Below are 24,734 nucleotides of genomic sequence, written 5' to 3'. Positions count from 1 at the left end.
GGTCTCGACCCGAAACGTCACCCATTCCTTCTCTCCAGAGATGATGCCTGTCCCGCTGAGTTACTCCAGCATTTTGTGTCTACCTTCGGCTCACAGAGTCCATACTAACGAGCGATCCCCGCACAATAACACTATCCTATACACACCAGGAACAATTTTACATTAATACCAAGCCAATTAACCTACAAACCTGTACGTCTTTGGAGTGTGGGAGTCTGGGTAACTCAAATTTCACTGTATCTTAATTGGTACATGTGACAATAAACTGACCTTGAACCTTGAAACCGAAGATCCTGGGGAAAACCCTCGCAGGTCACAGGGAGAATGTACAAACTCCATACAGACAAGCACCTGTAGTTAGGATCGAACCCAGGTCTCGGGCGCTGTAAGACAGTAACTTTACCGCTGCGCCACCGTCAGTTCCCTTCAGTTCCTCCAGCACTTTGTGTTGTGAACATCATCGTGCCACATCGGTGGGTTTAATGACAAGGCAGAGCTTATCCACCATGAGTGGAGAACAGCAAGGTCAGGAGCAGTGGGGACAGAGATGAGTGAGTCTCGACCCGAAACGTCACCCATTCCTTCTCTCCAGAGGTGCTGCCTGTCCCACTGAGTTACTCTGGCTGTGGGGATAGTCATGGGGCAGTAGGGTCAGGCCCAAGTGTATCAGAAATTCTGAAAATGAAGGAATTGTACCACGAGAGACTTCTCTAAAATGACGAGGGAAAACATGGAGGTGGTAAGTTCATTAGCAGGTGGATTTATTTATAATTTTTATTGAAGCACTTTGATAAATGTGGGCCAACTTGCAACCTCCTGTGTCGATCCTGGCAACCACCTTGCACTGGCTGTGAGTGGCTCACAACTTGGCGTGAACAAAGTGTTAAATTATTACATTGAGGAGGTGGGGTGGGAGAGGGAGAGACGAGGAGAGCATTGAATTAGCACATAGAATAGCACAGAGCAGGTACTGGCCCATTGGCCCACAATATCTGTGCCGAACATGATGTTAAAATAAACTAATCTCATCTGCCTGCATGTGATCCACACCCCCCTGTGGCATGGGGATGATGCTGGTGTGGACAATGATTACACCGACACTCTCATGGTAGATAGACACAACAAGTTGGAGTAACTCACCGGGTCAGGCAGCATCTCTGGTGAAAAGGAATAGGTGATGTTTTGGGACTGGCAGATTTTGCAGTGAAAGCAGTTGGTATTTTTCCAATACCTTGAGATGCCTGCTGAGGGTGGCTCGAGCGTACAGAAGGGCAGGGACTGCCGCTGCTCTCTATCATCAAACTCCCAAAATAGATACTCTATCCCAAGTGCTATCATGGGAAGAGATTGCCAGGTCGACAGAAGAAAAGATTCAAAGAAGTGCTCGAAGAAGAAATGCAATGTCCTCGCTCAAAGTTGAGGAGGAGCTTTCAGCATGGTGTTGAGAACCTCGAGTCCACGCATTACGAGCAGATTGAGGTGGTGTGGGAGTGTTTGAAGAATCGGTTCATCTCTCAAACTATCTGCCTGCCAGCTGTCCCACCTGTGGAAGCATTTGTGGCAAAGCACAAGGTGCTGGAATAACTCAACGGATCAGGCATCGTCTGTGGAGCACGTTTCAGGTCAGGATCCTTCATCATCAGAAGCATCTGCAGTTTCCATGTAGGCTTCAACAGTGAGTCATCTTTAATCTCGAGGGAATGCCCAAGAGGACGAATGGTACTGCTCACAGAAGAAGTAGGTGATCCAATGAGAAGCACAACACACCCGTCTGAACTGGATCTCCCACCTTACATCCGTAAAGTATATGCTTGTAAAGCATGGAAGCAGAGCCTTCTGCTCATTGAGCCCATGCCAACAATCAATCACACGTTGACAATAGTTCTATGTTATCCCTCTTTCATATCCACTCAATCCACATTAGGGGCAATTGACAGAGGCCAATTAGACACATGTCTTTGGGATAGTCATACAGCGTGGAAACAGGCCCTGCGGCCCAAATTGCCCACTCTGGCCAACATGTCCCATCTACAGTAGCTGCACCTGCCTGCATTTTTAATAATAATAATAATAATAATAATAATAATAATAATAAGCCTTTATTGTCATTGTATTTAGAGATACAACGAAATCAGGAGAGTTACTCCTGATCAGTGCAACCAAAACAAGTTAAAAACACATGCAATACGTCATTTAAATGCTTAAAGTAGTGAATTCATATATATTTATCACACCTAGGTAGAATATTACACTTGGGAGAATATTGCACTTTAAAATGTAATAAATACTTTAAAAGAAATGATTGGAATGAATGACAGCATTTCACATGTTGTGCGAATATTTGAGGAATTTGGAGTTCTGATGACCCAGGGAAAGAAACTGTTCTTGAGTCTGTTTGTCCGGCTTTTGATGCACCTGTACCACCTACCAGAGGGCAGGAGGTTGAACAGGAACTGTCCAGGATGGGAGGGGTCTTTGATTATTTTCCTGGCTCTGCAGAGGCACCGACAGCTGGAGATGTCTTCCAGGGAAGGCAGAGGGTTGCCAATGATTTTCCGGGCAGTTTTGATGATTTGGCCCATATCCTTCCAAACCTGTTCTATCCATATACCTGTCTAACTGTTTCTTAAACATTGGGATAGTCCCAGCCTCAACTACCTCCTTTGGCAGCTTGTTCCATACACCCACCCCCCTTTGTGTGAAGGGTGTGGGAGGAAATGTGAGCGCTTGCATTGAACAGTGTCTACTAATGTCCACCTGGATTACTACATACTGAGCCATATTTTCCATGAAATGTCGCCCTTTTTGCTCTTGCACCTGCATTTAAAATCTTTTTTGTAATATATCATCACAGTTGTCAAAGTTGGAACAAAACCTGTGGACTGCCATAAAATTATAACAAATTTAGAGTGACACTTGCTCTGCAAGAAATGACTGTTTTCTTAGTGGAGAATTTAACTACAGACTAAATCATCGTGGCAAATGTTCACCAGCAGCAGTCTACTTACTGTTGATGAAGCTGCATAGTCACTGTGGTGGAAAATACCATAGTCATTGAACAGAACAGAAAATTGAACAAGTGCGACAGTATTGGCAGAAAGAAAAATAGTTCATGCTTGAGGTTGAAGACTCCTCATCAGAACTGGGAAAGAGAGGAGGAAATGTGTAGGAAAGATCTGCAGATGCTGGTTTAAATCGAAGATAGGCACAAAATGCTGGAGTAACTCAGCGGGGCAGGCAGCACCTCTGGAGAGAAAGAATGGGTGGGGTTTTTTTAGGGTCGAGACCCTTCGTCTGAAGAAGGGTCTCGACCCGAATCATCACCCATTCTTTCTTTTCAGAGATGCTGCCTGTCCTGCTGAGTTACTCCAACATTTTGTGTCTATCTAAGAGAGGAGGAAAGTTAGTTTTAAGTTGCACAGAGGTTAAAGAAGGGAGGGACAGACAAAGGAAACAGAAATTGTGCCTCCAGCAAAATACAAAAGTGCTGGAAGAACTCAGTGGGTCAGGCAGCATCAGAGGGAATGGAGAGGCAACTTTTCGAGTCGTGACCTTCACAATGCTCAGAGATCTTCAGAGATATTGCCTCTACCTGGTGTAGCCATTGATTGTTTGGGATGCATGATGTCTGTTCGTTTCCACTGCGGTTGCTCAGAAGAGAAGAAACAATTTACCACAAATTACGCCCTTCTTTATGAAAATAATTTCATTAACTGAGGCAAAGCATCACCGTATCCTGAGGTTGAGCGGGTGAGTGCATAAATGAAATTCTTTCTTGGCTATTAAGAGGCTTTTGGATACGCACGTATCCATTGAGTTCACCATCTCAACCACATGGAGGGATATTGAGCGCAAGTAGGCACAGGAGATTTGTTTAATTTGGCTTCATGTTCTGCCTGGACATGGTAGGCCAAAGTGCCTGTTTCAGTGCTGTGCTGTTCTAAGATCCTTCCTCAGCTACGGCTGTTGGAAAGAGAATAAAAAACATTGAGTTGAGAAGGAGAGAGAATTCTCAAGACTACATCAACAGCTTCGAGGAACAACAGGTGGAGTGCAATTGACATCAATGGGAGATGTCAATTGGATTCCATCTTTATTCTTTGTCTCATTGTTGCGCTAGGAAAATTCAAATATCTCAAGTTGGGTTCAGAAATTTAACAAAAATCCTGACAGCATCTTCAACAGCTTTGAATCAGTGGATAGACACAAAATGCTGGAGTAACTCAGCGGGACAGGCAGTATGCCTGGAGAGAAGGAAAGGGTGACGTTTCGGGTCGAGACCCTTCTTCAGACTTCAGAATGGTCTCGACCCGAAACGTCATCCATTCCTGAGTTACTGCAGCATTTTGTGCCCATCTTCGGTGTGGAACCAGCATCGGCAGTTCCTTCCTACACTTTGAATCAGTAGATTCAGATTTCATTTTTAATTATTATAATCTTGATTTTAGAGGGACATGACATGAAATTCGGATCAGATTTAACTTTCTGAATACCAGAAGGGTATCTACATTCGACATGGGATGTAAAAGTCAAGTTGTGGCAGACGAGGTATGTTGTATTGCCATCTTTTTGAAACTGTTGTTGTGATATGCTGGATAAATGCAGGACATACTGATGTCATGTGACCAGGAGCAATCTTCAGTGCAGGTGCAGAGCAGAAGGCCTCAAGAGCAGCAGCCATTTTAAGTTTGAAGTTATTAAATGTGACCCACGACACTAAGTGCTGACTCTGTTCCTTTATATTTGGACTTTGCAAATGGAAGTAAAAATCAAGACGAGGTATTTGTGAGTGCCTTGTTGATGTAAGGGGACAGTGCAGTGGAGGTAAATTATGATGTTATTTGGTCCACAATGCTGATTTGATCCCATCTCATTCATTTTTTGAACTGAAGTAAAAGTTCAGCAAAACCAGTGGACATAGTTCTGAGGATGGAATTGTAGAGGGGGTTAGAGGGAAATGTTTTTTTTGCAGGGAATCGAATTGAATTGAATTAATATTGGAATTAGTAGTACAAAGACATACATGTTTGTAGGTTGATTGGCTTTGGTAAAGTTGTAAATTGTCCCTAGTGTGTGGGATAATGGTGGTCGATGCGGACACGGTGGGCTGAAGGGCCTGTTTGCGCACTGTATCTCTAAAGTCGAATATAATTCAGCCTTGATCTTATTGAATAACAGATCATGCAAAAGGGGCGTATTAGATTATTCTTGCCTCCATTTCTTATGCTTTTACCAACTCCCTTGCATCAGGAAGTGCTTTTAGGGGATTCACCAACTCGGGAAGATCACCATCTCAACCAATTGGCAGTTTTCTTCCAGCTACTGGTGGCGATTATACAAGTTTTATCGTTTTATGTTGTAAGTTTTAGGAGTATGTCGACCGCAGGTACAGGTTATACTTGGGCTTTCAGCCAGACCTTGCAGTGTATCGAGGAGACGTGCGGGGCAGGTTTTCGACACAGAGTCATTTGACCCTTGCTTCTTGTGCAGTGGAACCTAAAAATAGATCATGTCAGAAGCAGCATAAGAGAAAGAACATGGTGTGAATTGCCTTTTATTGAGGAATTTTCATCGGCATTGAACAGTAAGTGGTTTGAACTCGTGTTCAGTGGGTGCTGGAATAAAATCAGGATCTAATGGATGTAGTGGATAATTTGGATGTAGTGTTTCTGAAATTTGTGACGTAGGAAGGGACTACTTACTCAATTTGACAAAAAGGCTAAAACTCCTTCCATATCTTGGCTCACAATCTACAGCCCAGGAGGTGAGAGCATTTTAAATGCAATTAGCTTTTAAATATGTGTTTGGGGCATGAAATCCAGGCCTTGTTGGAGGTTGGTGGGAAGAAAGTGGAGACATTTCCTCTGATCTTTCTACCTATGATTGTAAATCTGGGATTCCTCCCCCCCCCCCCCACCTTTCCCTCCCCTCCCTCCCCAACAGCTCCTCTCTCCCTCCCTCTCTCCCTCCCTCTCTCCCTCCCTCTCTCCCTCCCTCTCTCCCTCCCTCTCTCCCTCCCTCTCTCCCTCCCTCTCTCCCTCCCTCTCTCCCTCCCTCCCTCTCTCCCTCCCTCCCTCCCTCCCCCTCCCCCTCCCTCCCTCCCTCCCTCCCTCCCTCCCTCCCTCCCTCCTTCCCTCCCTCCCTCCCTCCCTCCCTCCCTCCCTCCCTCCCTCCGCCTCTCCCCCTCTCCCCCTCTCTCCCTCTCTCCCTCTCTCCCTCTCCGCCTCTCTCCCTCTCCGCCTCTCTCCCTCTCCGCCTCTCTCCCTCTCCGCCTCTCTCCCTCTCCGCCTCTCTCCCTCTCCGCCTCTCTCCCTCTCCGCCTCTCTCCCTCTCCGCCTCTCTCTCTCCCTCTCCGTGTCTCTCTCTCTCTCCGTCTCTCTCTCTCTCACCGTCTCTCTCTCTCTCCGTCTCTCTCTCTCTCTCCGTCTCTCTCTCTCTCCGTCTCTCTCTCTCTCTCCGTCTCTCTCTCTCTCTCTCTCTCCGTCTCTCTCTCTCCGTCTCTCTCTCTCTCTCCGTCTCTCTCTCTCTCTCCGCCTCTCTCTCTCTCTCCGTCTGTCTCTCTCCGTCTGTCTCTGTCTGTCTGTCTGTCTCCCTGTCTGTGTAAGATTCCCTTGCTGCTCAGTCTTCACATCAGTGCCTGCTGTTACTGAAGTGAACATTTTAACTTTGTGGTATTCCTTTCTGAGTTGAGGATTTGCTCGAGATTTTATTTGCTCATCAGAAGCTGTGTTCTGACTACTGGAAGGCAATCTGGAATAAGGTTAGATAAATATATACACAGAGAACATTAACTGACTCGAGGCAACGGAATCCAGTCAAGGATTTAAGACTGGAGGGCATAGCTTTAAAGTAGGAGGATCGAGATTTAAAGGAGATTTGCGGGGCAGGTATTTTTACACACTGAATGGAGGATGCCAGTGATGTACTGATGGAGTAGTGATGGGGGCAGATATGATAGATAAGATGGTAGCAGATAAAATAGTGGCATTCAAGAGGCTTTTAGATAGACATGTAGATATGCAGAGAATGGAGGGAGGTGGATCACCTACAGGCTTAGGAGATCAGTTTATCTTGGCTTCATGTTCAGCACCAACATTGTGGGCCAAAGGGTCTGTTCCTGGGATTCATAGAACGTAGAACAGTGCAGCACAGGAACAGGCCCTTTGGCCCACAGTGTCTGTGCTGACATGATGCCCAAGGTAAACTAAAGCACCACCTCAACACGGCCCCTCTCCCGCCCGACCATCCCCAATAGGCCTCTCCGCCACACCGCCCCTTCCTTTTATTGGCTGCTGGGCCTCTCAATGAGCCAATCTAACAGCTCCCTTTCAAAATCTCCCGCTTCTACTCCCAGTTTGAAGTTGACAGCCTCAGTACCTCCAATGGTTTCCTTTTTAAATCTCCCACAGCTGCTCGAACAAGCTTGCCCCCAACGTGTAAGGCCGTGCACAATATTGGGCGGGTGTATACATTGTAATATAACTTTCCAAAGAGGCTGCACGTTGACCGTACGGAGCCCTCCGGCATGTGATGCACTTCAATATGCGATTTTTAATTGGGGTTAACATGGGGCTGTACATATTTCACGGTTCGAAAATCCTTTGCCGTGAAAGAGCCTTCCCTCCCTGAATTTAATCATCGACAAAGCATGGAAGCCTGTGCAAATGTATAGCGCCACATTCCCACAATTATCCTCGAATCGAAGAGCTTATGATCGTTGATAAATATCGATTAACTGAAGATTATATTCGGTGCTTTGGTTTTTTTATCAGAGCCCATGTAACGCTGTTAACGGAAACCCATGGAAATGGTAAAGGATATTAACGATATTTTCAAAAGGCCCACGCTCATCCCTGAAACCCTTTGAGTAATAAAACAATAACACTAATGAAGGAATATTTTTGTAATCCCAAAGTCAAAATGGAATGTTCTGCTGCTCTGTTACCTGGTGTGAATATCTTTTTTTTTTGTGTTGAGTTCAGATCCCCAGGTTCTTAAGCCGTTAATAGTCAAGGCCAAATAAATCCTCGTGAACTGGAATGACTGATTCCCGGGTCATTCATATAATCAACAACCGTTGGCTGTTGTTCGAAGACACAACAAACTGCAGATGCTGTAATCTTCAGCTAAAATGCAAAGTGCTGGAAGAACTCTGTCTAAAGAACTCTGGCCCCATCCTACCTGACCGACCTCCTCCACAGGCACACTCCCACCTGCACCCTCCGCTCTGCTGCTGCCAATCTCCTATCCCCCCCACATCCGGACCAAACTCAGATCCTGGGGGGACAGGGCTTTCTCCATCGCTGCTCCCACCCTATGGAACTCACTACCCCAAAACATTAGAGACTCCTCCACACTCACCACATTCAAAACATCGCTGAAGTCTCACCTGTTCAGTACTGCCTTCAACCACTGAAGGTCACCTCACCTTCTGTCTCCTTTCTCTGTTCGTTTATTTATTTATTTATTTATCTATTTATTAATTTCCCTATGTTCTCTAAATCTCTGTAAAGCGTCTTTGAGTATATGAAAAGCGCTATATAAATAAAATACATTATTATTATTATTATTATTAAAGAGGGGTCCCAATGCAAACTGTCTTCTGCTCATTTCCTTTCCACAGCTGCCGAGTTCTTCCAGCATCTCTTTTTTTGTTTTGTTTCTGCATTTTCTGTTCTTATTTCAGCTTGTCACCCTCTGCAGAGTTTCTTTTGAATTTCACTAGCGTCCACACTGATCCAACTGCAGTAAACTGCGTAAACTGCTTCATGGCTGTAGGAGCAAATGGAAAGGCCGCACTGAGTTGGTGTTCAAAGTAACTGGTGCGCACCAAGAGACCATTCAAAGCTGATCCCCTGAGCGTGACTTTGGTACAGCTTTTACAATCTGACAAGATTGCACAGAAAAACTAGGTCTTGATTACAGAATCGAGCTCACAGAAAGACTTAATTAGGTAACAAACTAGGTCTCGACTACAGAATGGAAGTTACAGAAAGACTTAATTAGGTAACAAACTTGGTCTTGATTACAGAATGAAATGATTATCCCACAAATCTAACAGTTGGCAGTAGATCCAATTTTCTGTTACAATGATGGGTGCACGCCATAACATAATTTTCAGATTTAGAGATTCAGCGTGGAAACAGGCCCTGCGGCCCACCGAGTCTGCGCCGCCCAGCGATCCCCGCACATTAACACTATCCTACACAACTAGGGACTATTTTTACATTTACCCAGTCAATTAACCTAGATACCTGTACGTCTTTGGAGAGTGGGAGGAAACCGAAGATCTCGGAGAAAACCCACGCAGGTCACGGGAAGAACGTACAAACTCTGTACAGACGGTGGCCGTAGTCAGGATCGAACCTGAGTCTCCGGTGCTGCATTCGCTGTAAGGCAGCAACTCTACCGCTGCGCCACCGTGCCGCGGACAATGGCTGTTCCTAATCAATGAAGTTCCTGAAACGTGGGTGTCGTCACCACTGCATCCCATGCCTCTACTTTTAGGCTTTGTCTGCTGTTCCCTGTCACCACATTACCACAATCCACATCCCCATTTCCTAATTATTAGCCTTCACTGTTCTTTCCCCTTCAACAATGGCTGTGTTTGCCAAACGAAACAAAAAATGTTGCTGGACCTCATCATGTGATGCTAGGTAAGATTCCCAAGGTTTCCTGGGAGGTGGGTTTTATGTAATGCCTTGAAGGAAGAAAGAGATGGAGGATTGGGGAAGATTTAGCAAGGGATTCAGGATCAACCGTGAAGGCACTGATGCTAACGGTGAACTAGTTTAATTCCAAGGAGCCGATTGTTGGCTTTCGAAGAGGAAGGCCGAGGATCCACCTTCTTCATCGATGGGATGATGGTGGAGAGAGTCAACAACGCCCAGAAATGGGAGTTGTCAAGTCTGGAAGTAAGAGATATGGATGAGAATTTCACCAATGGATGAGAGTTGACCAATACATTACAGAGGAGGAAATAGTTTTAAAGTGACGCTGATAAAACTGGCACTGATTTTATAAGCTACAAAATAAAAGGGACGAGGGCAGATGTGAGGTGAGACCAAGCATGGACTGGGTGACCATTTTGCCAGACACTTCTGCTTGGTCCACCAATGTTTGCAGGAGCTCCTGGGTGCTGACCGTTGTACCTCTCCTTCCCATTCCCATACTGGCCAATCTGTCGTGGGCCTCCTCCATTGCCACAGTGAAGCCACACGCAAAGTTGGGGTAGCGCAGCGGTAGAGTTGCTGCTTTACAGCGAATGAAGCGCCGGAGACTCAGGTTCGATCCTGACTACGGGTGCTGCACTGTAAGGAGTTTGTACGTTCTCCCCGTGACCTGCGTGGGTTTTCTCCGAGATCTTCGGTTTCCTCCCACACTCCAAAGACGTACAGGTATGTAGGTTAATTGGCTGGGTAAATGTAAAAATTGTCCCTAGTGGGTGTAGGATAGTGTTAATGTACGGGGATCGCTGGGCGGCACGGACTTGGAGGGCCGAAAAGGCCTGTTTCCGGCTGTATATATATGATATGATATGATAATGCCCTCATACTCCACTTGCGTAGTTTACCCAATGGTATGAACATTGAATTCTACAATTTTTGGTAAAAACCCCCTCATTTTACCCTCCCTGTGCCCCACCTGGATGCATGACTATTTCTCCCTTTCCCCTCCTTCCCTTCCACCTGTATTCCTTCCTCTGGCTTCACACTCCACACCTCTTCTATACATCTCCTTGTTTCATACTACTTGTCTTTCCTTCTCTGGCCTTTGTCCAACCATCTGAAAACCAAATCCCACCCTTACCCTGATCCACCTATCATGTGCTAGGCTTTGTCCCGTGCTGCCTGACCCAATAAATTACTCCAGCACTTTGTGCCTTTTTAGTTTCAGTTTACATTAGAGATACAGAGCGGGTACTTGCCTTTCGGCCTAGCGAGTCCACACAGACCAGCGATCCCCACACATTAACGCTACCCTACACTAGGGACAATTTTTACATTTACACCGAGCCAATTAACTTACAAACCTGTACGTATTTGGAGCGTGGGAGGAGACTGAAGTTATCAGAGAAAACCCACGTGGGTTACGGGGAGAATGTACAAAATCCGGACCGACTAGCACACGTAGCCAGGGTCTCTGGCGCTGTAAGCACTGTAAGGCAGCAACTCTACCACTGCGCCACCGTTTTTGATCAGCTTTCTGTTGACTCAGAGAAGTCGGGTGATCAGTGCAAATAGGGTTGAGGAGAAAGGAGGTGAGTCCCACTTGGACTACACATCCAAATGTTATGGCGTGCATTTTGTGTTTTAATTTATCTACAGAAAGAATATGAGTCCTATGAAGAGCGTCTAAGGCTTTTAACAATTTAAAACAAAAGGTGTTAGAGGAACTCAGCGGCTCAGGCAGCATCTGGGGACGGAATGGACAGATGATGTTTCGGATCGGAAGAAGGGCCCCGACCTGAACCGTTGCCTGTCCATTTCCTCCACAGATGCCCCTGACCTGCTGAACTCCTCCAGCACTCTGCATTTTTGCACAAGAGTCCAACTTCTGTGCAGTTCTGTGTGTTCCTCTTTTAAACAATTTAAGTTAGTTCAATAAAACCTTTGTCATCAAGTGTGGAATAGTAATTCATTGTAATTGATTTATTGTGCTATTAAACTAACTGTTCAGGCTGCATCACAGTTATTGAGGACAGACCTTCTTGACATGGAAAGAGTGCAATAATTTTCTTCTGTCAAGGTGATGTGTATAAAGAATGAGTTTATGTGGGGAGGTATTTATTCACGTTACAGTCTATTAAACAAACATCACCTAAAGACAATCCACTCTAAAAAGAAGTCAAAATATTAAGAAGACAAATTGAAAGGTATCCTTTATGGGTTTTGGTCTGATCTATTTGGTGAATGAACTTGATCCATGAGCTGTAAAGTAGCAATTAGACCTTTACTACCTGAGATCCCGATTAGTTTTTATGTGGTTGTCTGTCAATGGCTTTGTAATAGAAGGTGAGAGAGTCACAGAGTTAAACAGCGTGGAAGCAGGCTTCAGCCCAACTTTGTTCAAGCCAACCAATGTTCCCCATCTACACTAGCTCCACCTGCCTCTGTTTGACCCATATTCCTCTAAACCTATCCAATTCATGTACCTGCCTAAACTTTGTGATTGTACCTGCCTCAACTACTTCCTCTGCCAGAATGTTTCAAACACCTACCACCCGTGGTGTAAAAAAAAAGTTGCCCCTCAGGTTCTTATTAAATCTTTTCCCCCCCTCACTTTAAACCCATGTCCTCTGGTTCTCGATACCCTACTCTGGATAAAAGACTGTTCATTGAATCTATCCATTCCTCTAAAGATCTTGTACACCTCTATAAGTTCACCCCTCACCCTCCTGCGGTCTAAGGAATACTAGCCTGCTCAACCTCTCCCTATAGCTGAGTCTTGGCAACATCCTCGTAAATCTTTTCTGCACCCTTTCCAGCTTAACAACATCTTTCCTACAACAAGGTGACCAAAACTGAACACAATACTCTGAATGTTAACTTCGAAAGTTCAAAGGTTTATCAGAACATAGGAAAGTACAGCACAGGAACAGGCCCTTCAGCCCACAATGTCTGTGCCGAACATAATGTCGAGATAATTTAATCACCTCAGCGTGTACATGATCCATGTTCTTCCATTCCCTGCACTTCCATGTGCTTATCTAAAAGCATCTTAAATGCCACTATCACATCTGCCTCCACCAGATTCCTGGCAGCACCTTCTCGGGTTCCACCGTAAAACTAGCTCTTCACACATCCTTTAAATTTGTAGGGATCTATACATTTGTGATAATTGGGTAGTGAGCTACACGATAAATAATTCATGAATTGACTTTATGATCCTCTCCTATGCGAGATGTTTCTGTGTGTTTATTTACATGTTTTCATTTGTTTTAGTGAGCGGTGTAATCTCTTCTGACACTGACGTTGTGCTCAACATGAAAAACGAAGGCGGAGAGGAAAATAAAACAATATAAGGATCACTGCATACGGTGGCGCAGCGGTAGAGTTGCTGCTTTACAGCGAATGCAGCGCCGGAGACTCAGGTTCGATCCTGACTACGGGTGCTGTACTGTAAGGAGTTTGTACGTTCTCCCCGTGACCTGCGTGGGTTTTCTCCGAGATCTTCGGTTTCCTCCCACACTCCAAAGACGTGCAGGTATGTAGGTTAATTTGACTGGGTAAATGTAAAAAAAAAAATTGTCCCTAGTGTGTGTAGGATAATGTTAATGTGCGGGGATCGCTGGGCGGTGCGGACTTGGTGGGCCGAAAAGGCCTGTTTCCGCGCTGTATCTGAAATATGAAAAAATATAAATAAATGGTATATATTTTTCAAACGAATCAACGTTTTAGAAATGTTACTGTGACAAACTGTGTTGTTCTGCGCAGGTATGGCCCAATTTGTTTTCATTTTGTGATCTGATCTGTGAAAAATGTGTGAAATGTCTGATAACTTTGACCCCTTCTGACTCCATTAATCTGTGCAAGCATGTCTGTGACCAAAAGCAAGAAATGGCTCTTTATAAAAACAGAGCCCCATTTATTATCTGAGCACCAAATGCTCTGAGCATTCAATTATTCAAGCTGACATTTCAAAATTGCATTCTGCGTTCCATCGATAGCACTAACCCAAACTGCTCCCATGAAAGCCTTTACTTATTGCTGCTCAGTTAACAGCAGTCAAATTGACCGTGCCAACAGGACATCTAGTTACTGAACCCACGCGTCCTATTACACGGATGTAAATTCGCTCTAGTTCTGGATGCAAAAGGTGGGCAATGTAAAGGAAAAGTAGTCACAGGGAAAGAATGACTTAAAGGGTCAGTATGTCTCAAATCTTACTCCTCGGCCACTGAAAGTCAACCAAACTGCACATGCGAGAAACATGAAGACAAGAGTGTGTAATTGCCATGTAAGGTATGATTGTGATTATGTCTGGTATGACCTGCTAGGATGGAATACAAAACAGAGCTTTTCACTGCATTATCAGTACACGCGACAATGATGTCCTCATCCTGAGCGAGGTTCTGCAGGCTTGGACTAACAGGTGCACACTGACCTACACTGTAGGCAATGGGCCACCCAATTGAATCCCACTAATTGGAGGAACGTCTTTAATAACTGAGGGATCAGCAGTTCCTGAAGAAGGTGAATTCACCGTGCGTCTGGTTCTGTCCAAACTGAGATATCTAAAATTAAACTAACCTGGTGTGAGCGGCTGATTGTTGGCCAGTGTGGGCTCGGTGGGCTGAAGGGCTTTTTTTCCCGAGTGTTGTATCTCTAAACGAAACTGAATCTGAGGCAAGAAGTAGAAAGCTCTCATTTATATTTGTAAACATTTTACAGAAAAGCTTAAGTCTCCTTGGATTAAGATCAAATCTAAAATATCATAAATGGACCAAAAAAGGTAGATCAGATCGTGTGCTGAGGAGCCAGCAATTCTGCTTGGAACTTTGACTCAGCTGAGCAGAAGTCGAGTACTCTTGAACTCGACTGTCTTCTCTTCAGTTGTACCCAGATACCAGTGCTGCACCATTGTTTTCCTCATGGTCCACTGGCGCAGGGTAAACTGCCTCAGATTTCCCAGCTCCTTCGCAGATGTGTGTGCCCAAAGGTACGTTCTAAGATAGAGGGTAGACACTAAATGCTGGAGTAACTCAGCGGGTCAGGCAGCATCTCGGGTGAGAGAAGGAATGGGTGACGTTTCGGGTCGAGACCCTTCTTCAGACTGATGTCAGGGGAGGGGGCGGGACAAAGATAGGATGTAGTAGGAGACAGGAAGACTAGTGGGAGAACTGGGAAGGGGGAGAGGAAAGAGAGGGACAGAGGAACTAACTGAAGTTAGAGAAGTCAATGTTCATACCGCTGGGGTGTAAACTGGCCAAGCGAAATATGAGATGCTGGACACAAAATGCTGGAGTAACTCAACGGGTCAGGCAGCATCGCGGGAGACACAAAATGCTGGAGTAACTCTTAGAGCAGGCTTTGATCCCACAGATCAGCAAAGGGTACAGTCATAATGTCATATAGAATGGAAAAAGGCCCTTCGGCCCAACTCATCCATGCCGACCAAGATGCCCCATCTACTCTCATCTGCCCACGTTGGCCCAAATCCCTCTAAACCTTTTCTATCCATGTACCTGTACAAATGTCGTTTAAATGTTATTGTATCAATAGACAATAGACAATAGGTGCAGGAGTAGGCCATTCGGCCCTTCGAGCCAGCACCGCCATTCAATGTGATCATGGCTGATCATTCTCAATCAGTACCCCGTTCCAGCCTTCTCCCCATACCTCCTGACTCCGCTATCCTTAAGAGCTCTATCTAGCTCTCTCTTGAATGCATTCAGAGAATTGGCCTCCACTGCCTTCTGAGGCAGAGAATTCCACAGATTCACAACTCTCTGACTGAAAAAGTTTTTCCTCATCTCAGTTCTAAATGGCCTACCCCTAATTCTTAAACTGTGGCCCCTGGTTCTGTACTCCCCCAACATTGGGAACATGTTTCCTGCCTCTAACGTGTCCAACCCCTTAATAATCCTATACGTTTCGATAAGATCTCCTCTCATCCTTCTAAATTCCAGTGTATACAAGCCTAGTCGCTCCAGTCTTTCAACATATGATAGTCCCGCCATTCCGGGAATTAACCTAGTAAACCTACGCTGCACGCCCTCAATAGCAAGAATATCCTCCCTCAAATTTGGAGACCAAAACTGCACACAGTACTCCAGGTGCGGTCTCACTAGGGCCCTGTACAACTGCACACAGTACTCCAGGTGCGGTCTCACTAGGGCCCTGTACAACTGCACACAGTACTCCAGGTGCGGTCTCACTAGGGCCCTGTACAAATGCACAATCAGGCCCTGTATCATCATCCTTCACTGTTTTCATGCAGTTTGTTCCATATACCCACCTCCCTTATGTGTGAAATAGTTGCCCCTCAGGTTCCTATTAAATCTTTCCCCTCTCATCTTAATCCTATGCCCTCTAGTTCTTGATGCCTGTATCCTGGGGAAAAAGATCTGGTTTACTCATTTTTTTAAAGCAAAATATTTTTTTTCAGTGTTCTGAGGGAATGATAAAACAACATGTAAAATTAGTTTTATAGTGCCAGAGGAATTGTTCAGTGATAATTATATATTATACACCATTCCAAAATCAGTTTCATCACATTCAACGAAGTTTAACTGCAGCAGTTGTCGTTACTTTGCGAATAGAGCATAATATAGTCCAATGATAAAGGCTGACCTGTTGATTGCACCTAGAAATGTTACAACAGTGCATTGGAACAGAGCATTACTATGTTTGTTGCTTCTGCATTGAGCTTCATGCTTAGTTTAGTTTAGAGATACAGTGTGGAAACAGGCCCTTCAGCCCAGCAAGTCCACGCTTCCCAGTGTTCATCCCTACAATCCACACTAGGGACAATTTGCAATTTTACCAAAGCCAATTGACCTATAAACCTGCACATCTTTGGAATATGGGAGGAAACTGGAGCACCCGGAGAAAACCCATGCAGTCACAGAGAGAACATGCAAACTCTGTACAGACAGGGCGGCACGGTAGCGCAGCGGTAGAGTTGCTGCTTTACAACGAATGCAGCGCCGGAGACTCAGGTTCGATCCTGACTACGGGTGCTGTACTGTAAGGAGTTTGTACGTTCTCCCCGTGACCTGCGTGGGTTTTCTCCGAGATCTTCGGTTTCCTCCCACACTCCAAAGACGTACAGGTATGTAGGTTAATTGGCTGGGTAAATGTAAAAATTGTCCCTAGTGGGTGTAGGATAGTGTTAGTGTACGGGGATCGCTGGGCGGCACGGACTTGGTGTGCCGAAAAGGCCTGTTTCCGGCTGTATATATATGATATGATATGACAGCATCCGTAGATGGATCGAATCCGGGTCTCTGGCGCCATAATGCAGCAACTGCACCGCTTCACCACTGTGCCGCCCCTTGTGTACAAGGTTGCTGGTCCTTTCACAGAGTAATGTTGGTGAATGCTGGCCATCATTCTAAATACAATTCCTAGGTTGATCTGCAGTTATAATGGTCCTTTCTGGATACATGGATCTTTCGGGCAAATAATACTGGTTTCGAGAGACACCTCTGGCCTGCGTCTGGCTAACTAGCATCAAGCCAGGGGCATGCACACTTGACCCAACTCTCTGAAGGACAGGTAATGATGCATTTGTCAGCAATGCAACATGTAGTTCAGCAGCAGAGCTCCATCTTACCTCTCAGATCCTACAAGAGGCGAGACCTGGGACAAGATCTGACAACGCATTGATTTAAAAGGATGTCGTGGAACAGTCATTAGAAGACAAGGCAGCTAATGCAAATTTTTGTTTTTTAATTATTTGGGTTTGCTTTTATTTTTAATGTATGTGTTTGTTTTAGGATTTATTTTAAATTTTTATCTTTAATTTTTTTTATGTTATTCTTGTATGACACAAAACCTTAATTTTACAGCCAGCAGAATTGAAGGTGAGGCTTTGGCAGCTGTTTCAAGTCTCACAGGCAATTTGGGGACAGGGCCTTGTCAGAGATCCACTACCAAAAGCCATGCGTTCATAAGTGATGGGAGCAGAATTAGGCCATTCGGCCCATCAAGTTTACTCTGTCATTCAGTTATGGCTGGTCTATCTTTCCCCCTTGACCCCATTCTCCTACCTTCTCCCCACAACCCCTGACACCCATACTAATGCCGCAGGTGTGAGGAAACCTGGGGCAAAGATTCCTCCTAAATGATTCGAACCCTCTTCCACCATTTAAACTGTGGGTGCTTCAGAAGTGTCCCATAGGAACGTGGCTTTGCTTGGACTGCGGGGTGTTAGAACTTAATCTTCGATAATGTAACATGATATTACAAAACATGTGCAATTTACAATGTTTTAAAGTGCAGGAATCTTTTGGAAGTAAAGTTCAACGTTCACACATTATTATTTTGTGTGATAAGCTTGGATCCTCACTTACAGATGGACAGGTACATGGATAGGAAAGGTTTAGAGGGATGTGGACCAAATGCATGAAAATGGGACTATCTTAGATGAGTCATCTTGGTCAGTATGGATGAGTTGGACCCAAGCACTTTTTATTGTGGTCTGTCTCTATACTGACTGCGTTTTCTTGGAGCACTGGAGGAAGAGGGGTGATCTTATAGAGCTGTACAAAATCATGAGAGGAATAGATTGGGTAGACGCACAGAGTCTCTTGCCCAGGGAAGGGGAATTGAGAACCGGAGGACATAGGTTTAAGTTGAGGGGAGAATGATTTTATAGGAACCTGAGGGGTAACTTTTTCATACAAAGAGTGTTGGGTGTATGGAATGAGCTGCCGGAGGAGGTAGTTGAGGCAGGCACTATCGCAGAGTTTAAGAAACATTTGGACAGGTACATGGATAGGGTAGGTTTAGAGGGATATGGCAAGTGGGACTAGTTAAGATGGGGCATGTCGGTCGGTGTGGGCAAGTTGGGCTGAAGGACCTGTTTCCACACCGCACAACTCTGACTCTATCGATGGTTAGAAATGTAATCCTCTACCACTGCTGTTGAAGCAGAATCAGTGAATTCTTTTGAAGGTTAGTTATTCCTCGGGCAAGAAAATGCATATCAGCGTGCAAGTGGGAGTGTAGGATTAGGTTAAGTGGTGGAAAGGGGAAATAGTGCAGATTTATGGGCCAAATGACTTTATTCTAGGCTGCAGTGTTCCGCTTTTACAATTAGAAATTTAGCAATTTAGTAAGTGCTAAAATTTTGCTGCCATCATGTTTAAAAAAAAACTAATTGAAACATATTTTATATTGCAAATTTTCTTCACTGACTTCCTTTCATCATCATTTCTCCTATTTGTAATGTGATACAAGATATTGACTCTTGCCATTCAGTTCTTTAGGCACATCAAGGTTTTTTTAAAAACATGGGCTTGCTGTACGATTAAGGTATAATTTATTGCACATGCCAATTATTGCAGTTGTAAATTCAGCATGTTAATGAAATGATAGTTGAAATATCCTGCTTGAAAGGGTAATGGAAGCCGGTGTAATGTAGTTTTCATTAACTAATCGTGGGGAAAATGTAGGGTGGTGAAACCAATTGCTCTTTCAAATAGGTAACATAGGCACAGAGCTCCTATCTCACTGTAAGCAATAAAGGCGAATACATGCAGTTTTATGCAGCCTTGTTGCAATTATTGCTTTGACCCTAGTTCAACCTCAGCTGCATACATGCATTCCTCTATTGAGTTTCCCAGGAAATGGAAAAAAATGGGATAAATGGAATAGATTCACACATCCAGCCAACCTAACCAGGGGTCTGTGCCTGAATAAGATCATCAATTTCTATTTCTAAATGTGCAAACTAAAATTAGAAGACCAAATGTATTTACAAATTTTAATCCATGAGTATTTTTATTTTTAAAAATAGTTTCTTAACCATCGCCTATTAAGAATGAGTTAGCTTGCAGTTAATTATGGCTGACAAAGCAGCAGCTTATTTTGGTGGCAGCCTGATTTCTGACTCCAATTATGGTTTCTTTTCATATTGTGTGGAAAAAAAAGCTTTAGCTGTACTGAACGGAAATTCATTAAATCTCCAGTGCGGCTAATTCTATTTGACATTTTGTGTGTTGTGTGTTTCTGCGCACTAGAGAATTTATTGGCCGTCAAGTATTTGAGTCTGTTCTCTGAGCAATTAAAAATTCCCACTTAAAATTTTTACTTGCTAATCATGCAGAAATTGAGGAGAGGGAACAAAGCCTTGTGCCAAATGAGGATCTTGTTAAAGGTGAGTAGCCCCTTCACAAGTGCTTTGACTCATTGACGCAAGGCTGAAAGGAAGGAAGTTGCAGTGTTCCTTATCAGGTTTGTTTTCTTTAGTTTTAGTTTGATGTTGATGATACTTTATTATTACTTGTACCTAGCGAGGTGGAGTGAAATTCTTTGTTTTTGCATACAAAGTACACAAAAGAGTCACCACAAAGGCACTGACAAAGTTACAAAAGGTATTCATCACTTCTTCATCCCCCCCACGCCGGGTCCCCTGAGATACAGGTCCTTCAGTCCACCGAGTCCACGTCGACCAGCAATCCCCCATACAAGCGTTCTATCCTACGCACTAGGGCCAATTTACAGAATCCTTTTAATCTACAAACTTGCACGTCTTTGGAATTGGGAAGGAAAAAACGGAGTACCCGGGAGGAAACACATGTGGTCACAGGGAGAACGTACAAACTCCATACAGGCAGCACCCATACGTAGTCAGGATGGAACCTGGGTCTCCGGCGCTCTAAGGCCGCAACTCTCCCGCTGTACCACTGTATGAAGGCATTGCGGCTTATCATCTTGCATTAAACTGTCCAACGTATTCTGCTTTCCAGTATGCAATTCAAAGTTAGGGGGTCTTCTGTTTGCAAGTTCTCTGGAACGTTTTAAATTAAAGGGAGACCCAATAGAAGTGTATAATATTATAAGAGGCATACTTAGTCAGCATCTTTTTCCCAGCCTGGAAATGTCAAAAATTAGAGGGAATAACTTTAAGATGAGAGAGGCAGACTTTAAAGAAGACTAGACCAAGTGGATACGTTGGGCCCAAACCTCTCCTGCATTGGTGCAGCACCCTCTCCTTTTCCCGCCCCCTCCTTCCCCTCCCCACCTCCCTCCAACCCCCTCCCACCCCCCCTTCCGCCCACTCCATCCCCCTCAACCCCCCTTATCCTCCCTCATCCTCCCCTCCCTCCCTCCCCCCCCCTCCTTCGGAGATAGATTTAAACTTTAAAATGTGAATAACTTAAAAAATATAACACTGATTTCAATGAAACCTCTTCCATTAGCACCAAAGGGATTACGGTGAGTAAGGTGGGACTAAAATTGTTGCGCTATCGTGTACCGTTTTGGCTGTAGTTCAGGAACAAACAAACGAGAGTTTTAGTATATAGATGGATGGAGAATGTTTATTCCACTGCGGGTGGTGGGTGCCTGGAACAATCTATCAGGGGTTGTGGTGGAGGCAGGAACAGTAGGAGGCTTTTAGCTGGGCATATGCAGAGAATGGAGGAATATGGATCATGTGCAGGCAGAAGAGATTAGTTGAAGTTGGATTATATTCGGCATGGACATTGTGGGAGGAACGGCCTGCACCTGTGCTGTGTTGTTTGATGTTCCATGTTCTGTGTTCTAAGTTGTGATCTATGTTAGTAAGTGGTTATTCAAAGGGCAGAGTTTTAGTGCAAGGGTGAAAATACTTAAGTTATTGGAGGAGAATTAGGCCAATCGGCCCATTCAGTCTTCTCTGCTGTTCAATCGTAGCTGATCTATCTTTGCCTCTCAACCCCATTCTCCTGCCTTCTCCCCTTAACGCCTGACACCCTTACTTATCTGTCAATCTCCGCCTTAAAAATATCCATTGACTTGGCCTCCGCTGCCGTCTGTGGCAATGAATTCTACAGATTCACCACCCTCGGACTAAAGAAATTCCACCTCAGCTCTTTTCTAAAGGTATCACAAAATGCTGGAGTAACTCAGCAGGTCAGGCAGCATCTCAGGAGAGAAGGAATGGGTGACTGAAGAAGGGTCTCAACCTGAAACGTCATCCATTCCTTCTCTCCAGAGATGCTGCCTGTCCCGATGAGTTACTCAAGCATTTTGTGTCTATCTTTTTATTCTTCTACTCCAGCATTTTGTGATACCTTCGATTTGTACCAGCATCTGCAGTTATTTTCCTACCTTTCTAAAGGTACGTCCTTTCAATCTGAGGCTATGGCCTCTGGTCCTGGATTCTCCCACTAGTGGAAACATCACATTCCCTCTATCCAGGCCTTTCACTATTCGATATTCGAAGCATCATGTGCTTTGTAAATGAAATTGTTTTTCCTCCATGCAAGGCATTTGTAATATTAATTCATTCTGAACTTGGAAGTACATTGTAAAATGTTCAAAAATCTCTGCTTTTACACACTATAATAAGACATCCACTTAAATTTAGAAAATTGCGGGAGGTTCCACTAGATCTTTTCATTGTCTATGAAAGGGTATCATGGTGGTTGGAGGTCACTGGCTTTGTGTTGTGCTTTCACTTTCCAATCCAGGTTGGCTCATGGAATCAGGCAAAATAGAGTTTTTTATTCTGTGTAGGAAGAAACTGCAGATGCTGCTTTAAATCAAAGATAGACACAAAATGCTTGAGTAACTCAGCGGGACAGGCAGCATCTCTGGAGAGAACGAATGGGTGACGTTTTGGTGGTGTGAGACAGCCTTCTTCAGCCTGAAGAAGGGTCTCAACCCGAAATGTCATCCATTCCTTCTCTCCAGAGATGCTGCCCCCCGATGAGTTACTCAAGCATTTTGTGTCTATCTTTTTATTCTTCGAGGACTACACGGACGTACAGTGGTGCAGTTGATGGAGCCGCTGTCTCACAGCACCAGAGACTCAGGTTCGATCGTGACCTGTCTGTGTGGAGTTTGCATGTTCTCCCTGTGACGGCCTCGGTTTCCTCTGGGTGCTGTGGTCTCCTCCCACATCCCAAAGGCATGTGGGCTTGTAGGATAACTGGCCTCTGTAAATTGCCCTTAGTGTAGGAGTGGATGGGAAAGTGGGATAACATAGAACTAGTGTGAACAGGTGGTTTGATTGTCAGCGTGGACTCAATGGGTCGAAGGGCCTATTTCAATGCTGTATCTTTCAATGAAATAATTGGTAAATCCATGCCCTGTGCCTCCTTCAATGCACCATTACAGTTAAGTCTATGGCTCAATATTTGTACAGTGAATAGTGAAGAACATGGTGGACACTGTAACAGTGCGTCTAAAATGAGCTACTAACCTGACCAACTGCAAAACAGGTGTCGACATCCCCTGAAGTTCAGCAGTGGTTCAAGAAGACACAAGAAACTTCAGATGCTGGAATCTTGAGCAAAACACAAAGTGCTGGAGGAACAGCTGGTCAGGCATCATCTGTGGAGGGATTGGACCCACACTATTTCAGGTCGGGACTTTTCTTCAGACTGGTCAGACAACGTTTTGGATTGTGTGAAGGAAATGTTGCCTGCCCATTCCCTCCACAGATGCTGCCTGACCTGAGTTCCTCCAGAACTTTGTGTTTTGCTCGGTGGCTTTAAGAAGTTGGTTCAGCGTTATTTTCGAGCAGTTATGAATGAGGAATAGCGCTGGTGATATCCATACACCATAAATATAAAAAGCCTTGCTGTTGAGTACTTGGTAGAAATTAGCAGGGTCTGCTCTCTAACCACAAACAAGAAGGGATAGGGCATCTTGGACAGCATGGGCAGGTTGGGCCGAAAGGCCTGTTTCCGTGCTGCATGGCTCCATGACTAAGAAGAAAGGATGCGGCAATCGGTTCTTCTTAAAATTCCATTTTTGTTTTGTAAAGTTTAATACTAATATCTCCACAGCTAAAAGGATTAAAACAATTTGACAAGCACTAAATGTCTCACTTAAATGTAACGGAATTCATCGAGAAGGCATTTTGATGAGATTGATGGCGGCAGCACTTATTTATCCCAGAGTGGAAATTTGTCTCCTGGCCTTTCAATTCCATTCACAAAGATGCTGCACGTGTGTTGTAACGGTGAGCTAAAGAACAATATGTCAACATAAATAGCTGTAGCCTTTGACTGTTGGCATGCAGTGTAGCCGGGTGATTGCCAGCACTGAGAGCTTGTTTTTGGACAGATACAAGTCATGGACAGAAATGGAACTTGGTTTTGCAGACTCTCTGAAGCATGCTGAGGAAAGGCACCATTTTTTTTTAGGAGAAGTCGTTATTTTTCTTTCTGATGGATGTGAAATTCTGCGGGATTGTTTAAAAAATGCTAGTGTGTGCTCTTTCTGGTGGCATGGCCAATATTTATCTCTAAACCCAAAATTAACCAAATAGATGATTTGATTATTACCTGATTGGTGTTCATGTGACCTTGTTAAGCACACATTGGGTACACCTTTTCTGCTTAACAGTAGTGACCGCGTGGATTCCCTTGGGAGCTGTGATTTCCTCCCGCATCCCAAAGATGTGCTTGTCGGTCGTTTAATTTGCCAAAGTAAATGTTCCAAGTGTGTAAGTGAATGCTAGAATCTGTGAGCAGGCGATGAGAATATGGGGAGAGAATTATCGTGGGATTAACATAAGCAGGTAGTTGATGGATTCAGCCATGATCATATTGAATGGCGGTGCAGGCTCGAAGGGCCGAATGGCCTACTCCTGCACCTATTTTCTATGTTTCTATGGTTGGTGTGGACTCAGCGGGGTGAAAGCGTCCATTTCTTCGTATCATTCTATGATTCTCTATGAAAGATGGTATATAAATGTAACTTTTTTTCATTGAATTTACGTTAAAACCATGCCAAACTTCAGGCTGTTCCAAAGTGCTTTAGAGATACAGAAGGTATTTCTGAATTGCCCCAGTCATAAAGACAATACTATAGTCACTCCACGTACCTAAACCTTCTTTATGTCTGGATCTAGACCTGTACTGTTATTTAAGAGTAGGTAAATAATTGTGTGTTCTGCCATTGTATAGGTTTCACCAAACGTTACTGGTAGAGACGATATCCTCGGAAAGAAAGTAATGGAAAAGAATATCCTGACTTGATATATTAGTCACTTACTTAGGATAGTGTTTCCCTGCTGTATCTCTAAAGTCTACCTTATCCACAAATGGTGCCTTGCCTGAGTAGCGA

At 44.4% G+C, this 24,734-nt stretch overlaps 1 protein-coding gene across 7 annotated transcripts in view; it reads left to right on the top strand.

Annotated features, from left to right (window-relative positions):
• Positions 1 to 24,734, top strand: part of mpp2b (MAGUK p55 scaffold protein 2b) — a 466,432-nt gene that overhangs the window by 51,923 nt on the left and 389,775 nt on the right. The window contains exon 1 of one of the 7 annotated variants that reach the window (XM_078424661.1): positions 13,065 to 13,206. The exons of 4 other annotated variants lie outside the window; for them this stretch is intronic. The gene's annotated coding sequence lies outside the window, so the exon portion shown is untranslated. Of the gene's footprint in view, positions 1 to 13,064; positions 13,207 to 16,674; positions 16,777 to 24,734 lie in introns of those variants that run through there. 2 more of the 7 variants (XM_078424660.1, XM_078424663.1) reach the window with 2 other exon arrangements.

This window comes from Rhinoraja longicauda, chromosome 29 (genome assembly GCF_053455715.1).
Source record: "Rhinoraja longicauda isolate Sanriku21f chromosome 29, sRhiLon1.1, whole genome shotgun sequence".
Taxonomy (NCBI): Eukaryota; Metazoa; Chordata; class Chondrichthyes; order Rajiformes; family Arhynchobatidae; genus Rhinoraja; species Rhinoraja longicauda.
Note: the sequence above shows the minus strand (reverse complement) of the source record. Positions and strands in the feature narration are given on the sequence as shown.